This window comes from Vicia villosa, linkage group LG4, assembly GCF_029867415.1.
Source record: "Vicia villosa cultivar HV-30 ecotype Madison, WI linkage group LG4, Vvil1.0, whole genome shotgun sequence".
Taxonomy (NCBI): Eukaryota; Viridiplantae; Streptophyta; class Magnoliopsida; order Fabales; family Fabaceae; genus Vicia; species Vicia villosa.
In genome coordinates this window covers 67,404,153-67,414,395 of record NC_081183.1, presented here as the reverse complement: position 1 = coordinate 67,414,395, position 10,243 = coordinate 67,404,153, and positions in this window count along the sequence as shown.

Sequence of the window (10,243 nt, the reverse complement as noted above, 5' to 3'; positions counted from 1 at the left end):
AGGCATTGTTTGTTTGGATCAAGATTTGATGTGTATAGTGATAACAAGAGTTTGAGGTATTTGTTTGATCAAAGAGAGTTGAATATGAGGCAAACGAAAATGGTTGGAATTCTTGAGAGATTATGATTCTAGTTTGAACTACCATCATGGAAAAGTGAATATTGTAGCCGATGCATTGAATAGGAAATCATTGCATATTTCTATGTGGAGGATCCAAGAGTTGAAAATCATTGGAACAATCTAGAGAGTTGAGTTTGGTTGTGAAGCGACGTCTTCTTGCGTTAAGCTTAGTATGTTGAAGCCTATGTCTGGTGTTCTTAACGAGATTAGGGAGAGTTTGAAATTGGATTGCAATTGGTTGACGAGATGACATTGATTAATTAAGGTAAAGGTAATCACTTTCGGATTGACAAGATTAGAGTCATAAAAGGTCGTGATCGAGTTTGCATTTTTGATATTTCGAAGTTGGATAAGAGATTTTTGAAATGAAGGACATCGTAATGATTTGAGCATACATCATAATGCTACTAAAATGTAACAAGATTTGAGGAAAACTGTTTAGTGGTAAAGTATGAAGAAAGATATAGCGGAATTTGTTTATTCATGTTTGACTTGTCAAAAGTCAAAGATTGAGCATCAAAAACCGTTAGTTGGTACAACAGTTATCTATTCCCGAGTGGGAGTGGGATCGTATTTCTACGGATTTTGTTTCAGGTTTGCCGAGAACGTCGAGTAATTGTGAAGCGATTTGGATTATTATGGATAGACGGACAAATGTGTTCATTTATTCCGATAAGGATGGATTATTTGATGGAAAGACTTGCTAAGTTGTACATCGAGAGAATTGAGTGTCTGCATGGTATTCCGTCAAGTATTGTTTTGGATAAAACTCCGAAGTTTTCTTTTGGATTTTGAAGAAGTTTGCGGAGTGATTTGAGATTAGAAGAGAAAGTACTTGAAGGTGGAATAAAGGATTTGTACTTGGGGTTAGTTGCTTGAAGAGAATTTTCGAGGACGAAAATCTTTTAAGTGGGTGAGAGTTGTAACATCCCGATTTTATTAGCTATTTATTTAATTAATTTTATTTGGTGTTTTACTAATTATTCATGTTATTCAATTATTTAGTATGATATTATTTAATTGAGATTTGTGCTAATTGGATTAATTGAACTATTAGTAATATTATGAGATATTAGTTGATGGGCCTAATTTAGTTAGAAAGAATAGATTGTGGGTTAATCCCATTTATGTGAGAAAGATAGTAAGAAGAGGAAAACTAGGGTTTTAGAGATAACACAATTTGGGGGAAAGGAAGAGAAAGAAGAGAATAGAGGAGAAAGAACATAGAAGAGAAGAAGAAGGGAATTGTAGATTTCTTGAAGAGGGTGGATTTAAGAGTTAGAGGTAAGGGTTTGAATACAAGTTCTTATAGACTATATGATTGGGTAATGTGTGTTGTTGTGATTATCTCTTCATCTTTGCAATTTCATGGAAACATAGAAAAATTAGGGTTTATGAACAAATGCATGAACTTATGATTTGAAATGTGTTTTAATTGATGTTTGATGATGTTATGATATTAGAAGATCCATAATAGGTGTTATAATTGTGTTTATAACATGTATCCTATTGTTGTTCGTGATGTTTGGTGTTTTCCAACTTGATTGGGTTGAGTTTAGGGGTTTTGGGATGGGTTTCGTATGCTGTTTTCTGTGTTTTGGGGGTTTCTGAAATCGCCAGTTCGCGCCGCGAACCTCTGTTGGCGCCGCGAACTGCTTGGCAGAAAGTTGGGGATTTTTGGATTCGCTCAGTTTGCGCCGCGAACCCTGTTGGCGCCGCGAACCCTGTTTTACAGAACTTCTTCCAAACTTTGAAAGGCCATAACTTTTGATCCGTAACTCCATTTTATGCGCCGTTCGAAGCGTTGGGAAGCTAATGAGATTGTCTATATGATAGGATAGAATGGATTGACACTTGTTTTATAAATTATGATGATAATTGAGAATAACATTTACCTATATGTGTATGTTATGGATGAATTGTGCATGATCAATGTTCATGGATGTATTATGTGATATGATAACCGTGATTTATGTGATTGAACTCCAAATGCTAGTTGATGTGGAATAGTTTAAATTGGATGTTAATATATGAATAACATGTGATTACTTATGTGTGTATTATGAAATAAGACTTGTGGTTAATATTCATATATGTGTTAAGTGATGTGATATCCATGATATGTTATAATGAATATAAATATACATTTATATGTACTATTTGAATGTGTCTTGTTGATAATGAGCATTTAAAGGTGTATGTATTGAGATGTGGATTGTATACTTGTAAATGCTTTTATGTGTGTTACGTTTTGGTATGTAATGAATAACAACTATTGGTAAGATGTGTGGTAATATATGCATGATGATTGTGATTGGATATATGATGGTTGTTATGCCTTGTTGTAATTGTTAATTGTGTTGTGAATGTTGTGTACAATTGGCGGATAATTCATAGAGTTGATTATTGTGGTATGCGATAAGTTAAGATTGATGAGATAATCTTAATTGCATAAATTGTTGGTAATTGTACATACATTCATAGCATGGTCGGCTTTATGGTGGAAGCGGTGAAACTTGGGTTCACATGGTAAGAGACGTTGATCCTTGAATGGAAACAGGCGTAGCAGACGTGATCCTTAATTGGAAATAGGCGTGTTGGCTTTGATCTTGTCCGGGTCGGGAGCGTGGCTTGGATTCTAAACATTGAATCGGAAAGCGGTGAAGCATTGGATTCACATTGGGTACCACATGCATAGAGTCACATGTCTTGCATTGAGTCACATTGGTGTTATGTGATGTTTGAATGTATGCAATTATGTGATTGTTATGTGTGTATAAGATGTGATAAGTGAATTTGGTGACTCATTTTATATGAATTGTTGTTGTGTTATGAATGTGATATATGTGATTTGGAGCACATGTGATACATATGTGAACTTATATGTATTAATGATATATGTATATATATATGTGAATATGTGAATCATGTTTGATCACTTAGAATTGAATGAGCTATGTTGTATGACATGAATATGTGAATCTTGATTAATTGCATATGATGCATGTTTATGGGGAGAGTGATGAATTCTTGAAATGTATTCTTATTGTATTTTACATTTCCCATTATTATGTTTTCTTTAAGAAGTTGAATTCTCTCCCTTCTGTTTGAATGTTATCCTTTGTTGGTAACGTGCAGGTTTCATGGATAGTGATGCTTCGAAGGAGGCTTAGCGTCGAGATTTAGATCTCTAGTAAGGTGTCGTGACTAAGTAGTCACTTGTGCTCTGGTCATATGTAACACATGGGAGTTGGGTTTTATGTTTTTATGACTCGATGTTATGAGATATTTGTTTACTCATATTGTATTCGTATTTGAATATGTTATTCTGGTTAATGTGTGGCCTTGAGCCAAGATGTTGAGACATGGTGGATGATGTATGGGAATCATCCTATTTTACCATTTATTTGATGAGATGATTATTCCGCTGTGGTTTGCATGTTGTTTTAAATTCCCGTGTTAATTGGAAATGACCATTGCATGTTTAAAGATAAAATATTTGTTCTATTTTGAAATATGTGTAACACCCTCGTGAGATGCATGCTTCTTTACTCTGATTTATGCAAATGTATGCCTTATTTGGTTAGTATAGAAATGGGGGTGTTACATAGTGGTATCAGAGCACGGTCGGTCAGTTGGCCAGGTCATTTATGTTTTCCTATCCTTTTGTATTGGATTTGTGTATCTGACACAATCGATACTGTTTGTTTGTTGGTCGCTTGATGCCTTAGGATAATGGCTGCAGGAAGGAATGTTAGCATTAATGTTGAGGCAGTGATGAGGTGGACTGGTGCGATTGGACAAGTGCCGCAAGAGAATTCCGGTTATGGAGGGAAGGATGAGTTCTGTGCTTTTGGAGACTTCCTAAGGTGCAATCCGCCGACTTTTGAAGGAAAGTATGGACCGGACAAAGCACATGCATGGATGAGAGAAATGGAAAAGATTTTTCAAATCATGATTTGTGCGGATGTACAGAAGGTGCAGTTGGGTACTCACATGTTGACGAAAGGAGCTGACGATTGGTGAAGTAATACTGTGCAGAGATTTGAAAGAGAAGGTATTGAAGTCACTTGGACTCTTTTTCGTGATGCATTTTTGGAAAACTATTTTCCAAAAGATGTGCGTGGGAAGAAAGAAGTGGAATTTCTAGAGTTGAAACGAGAAAGAGAACAATCCAGTGGGAGACCTTATGATGTCAAGAGGAAACAATCTGGTTTTGGCAAGAAGCTAAGTGGGGGAGGGACTCCTACTCCACTTAAGTGTTTCAGATGTGATGTTGAAGGTCATCGTGTTGCTGAGTGTAAGAAAGAGGTTACTACTTGTTTCAAGTGTGGCAGGCCAGGCACATAGCTGCGAGAGCAAGGTCACATTAGTACCAAGTGTGACAAACCGAAGAAGGAACAAGTGAGTGGGGGAGTACTTGCGTTGTCTGGTGCTAAGACCAGTACTAAGGATAAGCTAATCTGAGTTACGTGCTTTATTATTGATAATGGTGCAACGTATTAATTTATTTCTTTGGATTGTGCTAAGAGGTTGAATCCTGTGCTATCTGATATGCGTGGAAGTATTGTTATTGATACGCCTGCTATGAGTTTTGTTTCTACTCCTTATGTGTGTTTGAATTGTCTGTTGAGTATCTGTGATAGAGATTTTGGGAATTGATTTGATTTAGTTTATTTTCGTTAGAACAAGTTGATGAGAATTTTGGTATGAATTGTTTGGAGTTGAAGCAAGTGATTGTAATCTTAAGAGGATTTTGGATCTTGGTGTGTTAAGTAATTTCGAGTGCGAGTTCTGAAGGAACACTATTATGGTTTAGTAACGATGGTTTATGTTTCATTATGATTTTCGAATGTCTATTGACAAATTGAGGACTTGATCACCCTTAATCTATTGTTGATAGAAAACGAGATCGTATTGGACGAGATAAACTTCTCTTGCTAATTTGGTATTTTGTAAAGTGACTAAGGAAAGGTTGAAGAGTCGAATTGAGGAGTTGTTGAGAAGAGGTTCATTTGTCTAAGTGTATGGTTATAGATTTGCACTTATTTTATCAAGTAAGAAGAAGGAATGTCCTAATGAGGTAATGTTTTAAGGATGTTTTGATCCTAAGAGTGAAGATGATCATGCTGAGCATTCGAGAATTGTGTTGTCGGTGTTGAAAGAGAAGAGGTTGTTTGCTAAGCTTTCGAAGTGTGAATTTTGGTTAAAGGAAGTGAGTTTTCTTGGCCATGTGATCTCTAGCGGAGGTATTTCTGTTAACCCGTCGAAGATTGAAGCTATATCTCAATGGGAAACTCCTAAGTTTGTTTCTGAGATTAGAAGTTTTCTTGGTTTGGCTGGTTATTATAGGAAGTTCATTGAGGGATTTTCTAAGTTATCTTTGCCGTTGACGTTGTTGACTAGGAAAGGACAAGCTTTTATGTGGACTTCGCAATGTGAATCGAATTTTCAAGAGCTTAAGAGAAGGTTGACTTCTGCTCCTATTTTGATTTTGAAGGATCCGTTGGAACCGTTTGTGGTGTATTATGATGCTTCATTGTTGGGTTTGGGAGGCGTTTTGATGCAAAAAGGACAAGTGGTAGCTTATGCTTCAAGGCAACTTAAAGTTCATGAGAGGAATTATCCGACACATGATTGAGAGTTGGCCGCCGTTGTGTTTGTTTTGAAACTTTGGAGGCATTGTTTGTTTGGATCAAGATTTGATGTGTATAGTGATAACAAGAGTTTGAGGTATTTGTTTGATCAAAGAGAGTTGAATATGAGGCAAACGAAAATGGTTGGAATTCTTGAGAGATTATGATTCTAGTTTGAACTACCATCATGGAAAAGTGAATATTGTAGCCGATGCATTGAATAGGAAATCATTGCATATTTCTATGTGGAGGATCCAAGAGTTGAAAATCATTGGAACAATCTAGAGAGTTGAGTTTGGTTGTGAAGCGACGTCTTCTTGCGTTAAGCTTAGTATGTTGAAGCCTATGTCTGGTGTTCTTAACGAGATTAGGGAGAGTTTGAAATTGGATTGCAATTGGTTGACGAGATGACATTGATTAATTAAGGTAAAGGTAATCACTTTCGGATTGACAAGCTTAGAGTCATAAAAGGTCGTGATCGAGTTTGCATTTTTGATATTTCGAAGTTGGATAAGAGATTTTTGAAATGAAGGACATCGTAATGATTTGAGCATACATCATAATGCTACTAAAATGTAACAAGATTTGAGGAAAACTGTTTAGTGGTAAAGTATGAAGAAAGATATAGCGGAATTTGTTTATTCATGTTTGACTTGTCAAAAGTCAAAGATTGAGCATCAAAAACCGTTAGTTGGTACAACAGTTATCTATTCCCGAGTGGGAGTGGGATCGTATTTCTACGGATTTTGTTTCAGGTTTGCCGAGAACGTCGAGTAATTGTGAAGCGATTTGGATTATTATGGATAGACGGACAAATGTGTTCATTTATTCCGATAAGGATGGATTATTTGATGGAAAGACTTGCTAAGTTGTACATCGAGAGAATTGAGTGTCTGCATGGTATTCCGTCAAGTATTGTTTTGGATAAAACTCCGAAGTTTTCTTTTGGATTTTGAAGAAGTTTGCGGAGTGATTTGAGATTAGAAGAGAAAGTACTTGAAGGTGGAATAAAGGATTTGTACTTGGGGTTAGTTGCTTGAAGAGAATTTTCGAGGACGAAAATCTTTTAAGTGGGTGAGAGTTGTAACATCCCGATTTTATTAGCTATTTATTTAATTAATTTTATTTGGTGTTTTACTAATTATTCATGTTATTCAATTATTTAGTATGATATTATTTAATTGAGATTTGTGCTAATTGGATTAATTGAACTATTAGTAATATTATGAGATATTAGTTGATGGGCCTAATTTAGTTAGAAAGAATAGATTGTGGGTTAATCCCATTTATGTGAGAAAGATAGTAAGAAGAGGAAAACTAGGGTTTTAGAGATAACACAATTTGGGGGAAAGGAAGAGAAAGAAGAGAATAGAGGAGAAAGAACATAGAAGAGAAGAAGAAGGGAATTGTAGATTTCTTGAAGAGGGTGGATTTAAGAGTTAGAGGTAAGGGTTTGAATACAAGTTCTTATAGACTATATGATTGGGTAATGTGTGTTGTTGTGATTATCTCTTCATCTTTGCAATTTCATGGAAACATAGAAAAGTTAGGGTTTATGAACAAATGCATGAACTTATGATTTGAAATGTGTTTTAATTGATGTTTGATGATGTTATGATATTAGAAGATCCATAATAGGTGTTATAATTGTGTTTATAACATGTATCCTATTGTTGTTCGTGATGTTTGGTGTTTTCCAACTTGATTGGGTTGAGTTTAGGGGTTTTGGGATGGGTTTCGTATGCTGTTTTCTGTGTTTTGGGGGTTTCTGAAATCGCCAGTTCGCGCCGCGAACCTCTGTTGGCGCCGCGAACTGCTTGGCAGAAAGTTGGGGATTTTTGGATTCGCTCAGTTTGCGCCGCGAACCCTGTTGGCGCCGCGAACCCTGTTTTACAGAACTTCTTCCAAACTTTGAAAGGCCATAACTTTTGATCCGTAACTCCGTTTTATGCGCCGTTCGAAGCGTTGGGAAGCTAATGAGATTGTCTATATGATAGGATAGAATGGATTGACACTTGTTTTATAAATTATGATGATAATTGAGAATAACATTTACCTATATGTGTATGTTATGGATGAATTGTGCATGATCAATGTTCATGGATGTATTATGTGATATGATAACCGTGATTTATGTGATTGAACTCCAAATGCTAGTTGATGTGGAATAGTTTAAATTGGATGTTAATATATGAATAACATGTGATTACTTATGTGTGTATTATGAAATAAGACTTGTGGTTAATATTCATATATGTGTTAAGTGATGTGATATCCATGATATGTTATAATGAATATAAATATACATTTATATGTACTATTTGAATGTGTCTTGTTGATAATGAGCATTTAAAGGTGTATGTATTGAGATGTGGATTGTATACTTGTAAATGCTTTTATGTGTGTTACGTTTTGGTATGTAATGAATAACAACTATTGGTAAGATGTGTGGTAATATATGCATGATGATTGTGATTGGATATATGATGGTTGTTATGCCTTGTTGTAATTGTTAATTGTGTTGTGAATGTTGTGTACAATTGGCGGATAATTCATAGAGTTGATTATTGTGGTATGCGATAAGTTAAGATTGATGAGATAATCTTAATTGCATAAATTGTTGGTAATTGTACATACATTCATAGCATGGTCGGCTTTATGGTGGAAGCGGTGAAACTTGGGTTCACATGGTAAGAGACGTTGATCCTTGAATGGAAACAGGCGTAGCAGACGTGATCCTTAATTGGAAATAGGCGTGTTGGCTTTGATCTTGTCCGGGTCGGGAGCGTGGCTTGGATTCTAAACATTGAATCGGAAAGCGGTGAAGCATTGGATTCACATTGGGTACCACATGCATAGAGTCACATGTCTTGCATTGAGTCACATTGGTGTTATGTGATGTTTGAATGTATGCAATTATGTGATTGTTATGTGTGTATAAGATGTGATAAGTGAATTTGGTGACTCATTTTATATGAATTGTTGTTGTGTTATGAATGTGATATATGTGATTTGGAGCACATGTGATACATATGTGAACTTATATGTATTAATGATATATGTATATATATATATGTGAATATGTGAATCATGTTTGATCACTTAGAATTGAATGAGCTATGTTGTATGACATGAATATGTGAATCTTGATTAATTGCATATGATGCATGTTTATGGGGAGAGTGATGAATTCTTGAAATGTATTCTTATTGTATTTTACATTTCCCATTATTATGTTTTCTTTAAGAAGTTGAATTCTCACCCTTCTGTTTGAATGTTATCCTTTGTTGGTAACGTGCAGGTTTCATGGATAGTGATGCTTCGAAGGAGGCTTAGCGTCGAGATTTAGATCTCTAGTAAGGTGTCGTGACTAAGTAGTCACTTGTGCTCTGGTCATATGTAACACATGGGAGTTGGGTTTTATGTTTTTATGACTCGATGTTATGAGATATTTGTTTACTCATATTGTATTCGTATTTGAATATGTTATTCTGGTTAATGTGTGGCCTTGAGCCAAGATGTTGAGACATGGTGGATGATGTATGGGAATCATCCTATTTTACCATTTATTTGATGAGATGATTATTCCGCTGTGGTTTGCATGTTGTTTTAAATTCCCGTGTTAATTGGAAATGACCATTGCATGTTTAAAGATAAAATATTTGTTCTATTTTGAAATATGTGTAACACCCTCGTGAGATGCATGCTTCTTTACTCTGATTTATGCAAATGTATGCCTTATTTGGTTAGTATAGAAATGGGGGTGTTACATAGTGGTATCAGAGCACGGTCGGTCAGTTGGCCAGGTCATTTATGTTTTCCTATCCTTTTGTATTGGATTTGTGTATCTGACACAACCGATACTGTTTGTTTGTTGGTCGCTTGATGCCTTAGGATAATGGCTGCAGGAAGGAATGTTAGCATTAATGTTGAGGCAGTGATGAGGTGGACCGGTGCGATTGGACAAGTGCCGCAAGAGAATTCCGGTTATGGAGGGAAGGATGAGTTCTGTGCTTTTGGAGACTTCCTAAGGTGCAATCCGCCGACTTTTGAAGGAAAGTATGGACCGGACAAAGCACATGCATGGATGAGAGAAATGGAAAAGATTTTTCAAATCATGATTTGTACGGATGTACAGAAGGTGCAGTTGGGTACTCACATGTTGACGAAAGGAGCTGACGATTGGTGAAGTAATACTGTGCAGAGATTTGAAAGAGAAGGTATTGAAGTCACTTGGACTCTTTTTCGTGATGCATTTTTGGAAAACTATTTTCCAAAAGATGTGCGTGGGAAGAAAGAAGTGGAATTTCTAGAGTTGAAACGAGAAAGAGAACAATCCAGTGGGAGACCTTATGATGTCAAGAGGAAACAATCTGGTTTTGGCAAGAAGCTAAGTGGGGGAGGGACTCCTACTCCACTTAAGTGTTTCAGATGTGATGTTGAAGGTCATCGTGTTGCTGAGTGTAAGAAAGAGGTTACTACTTGTT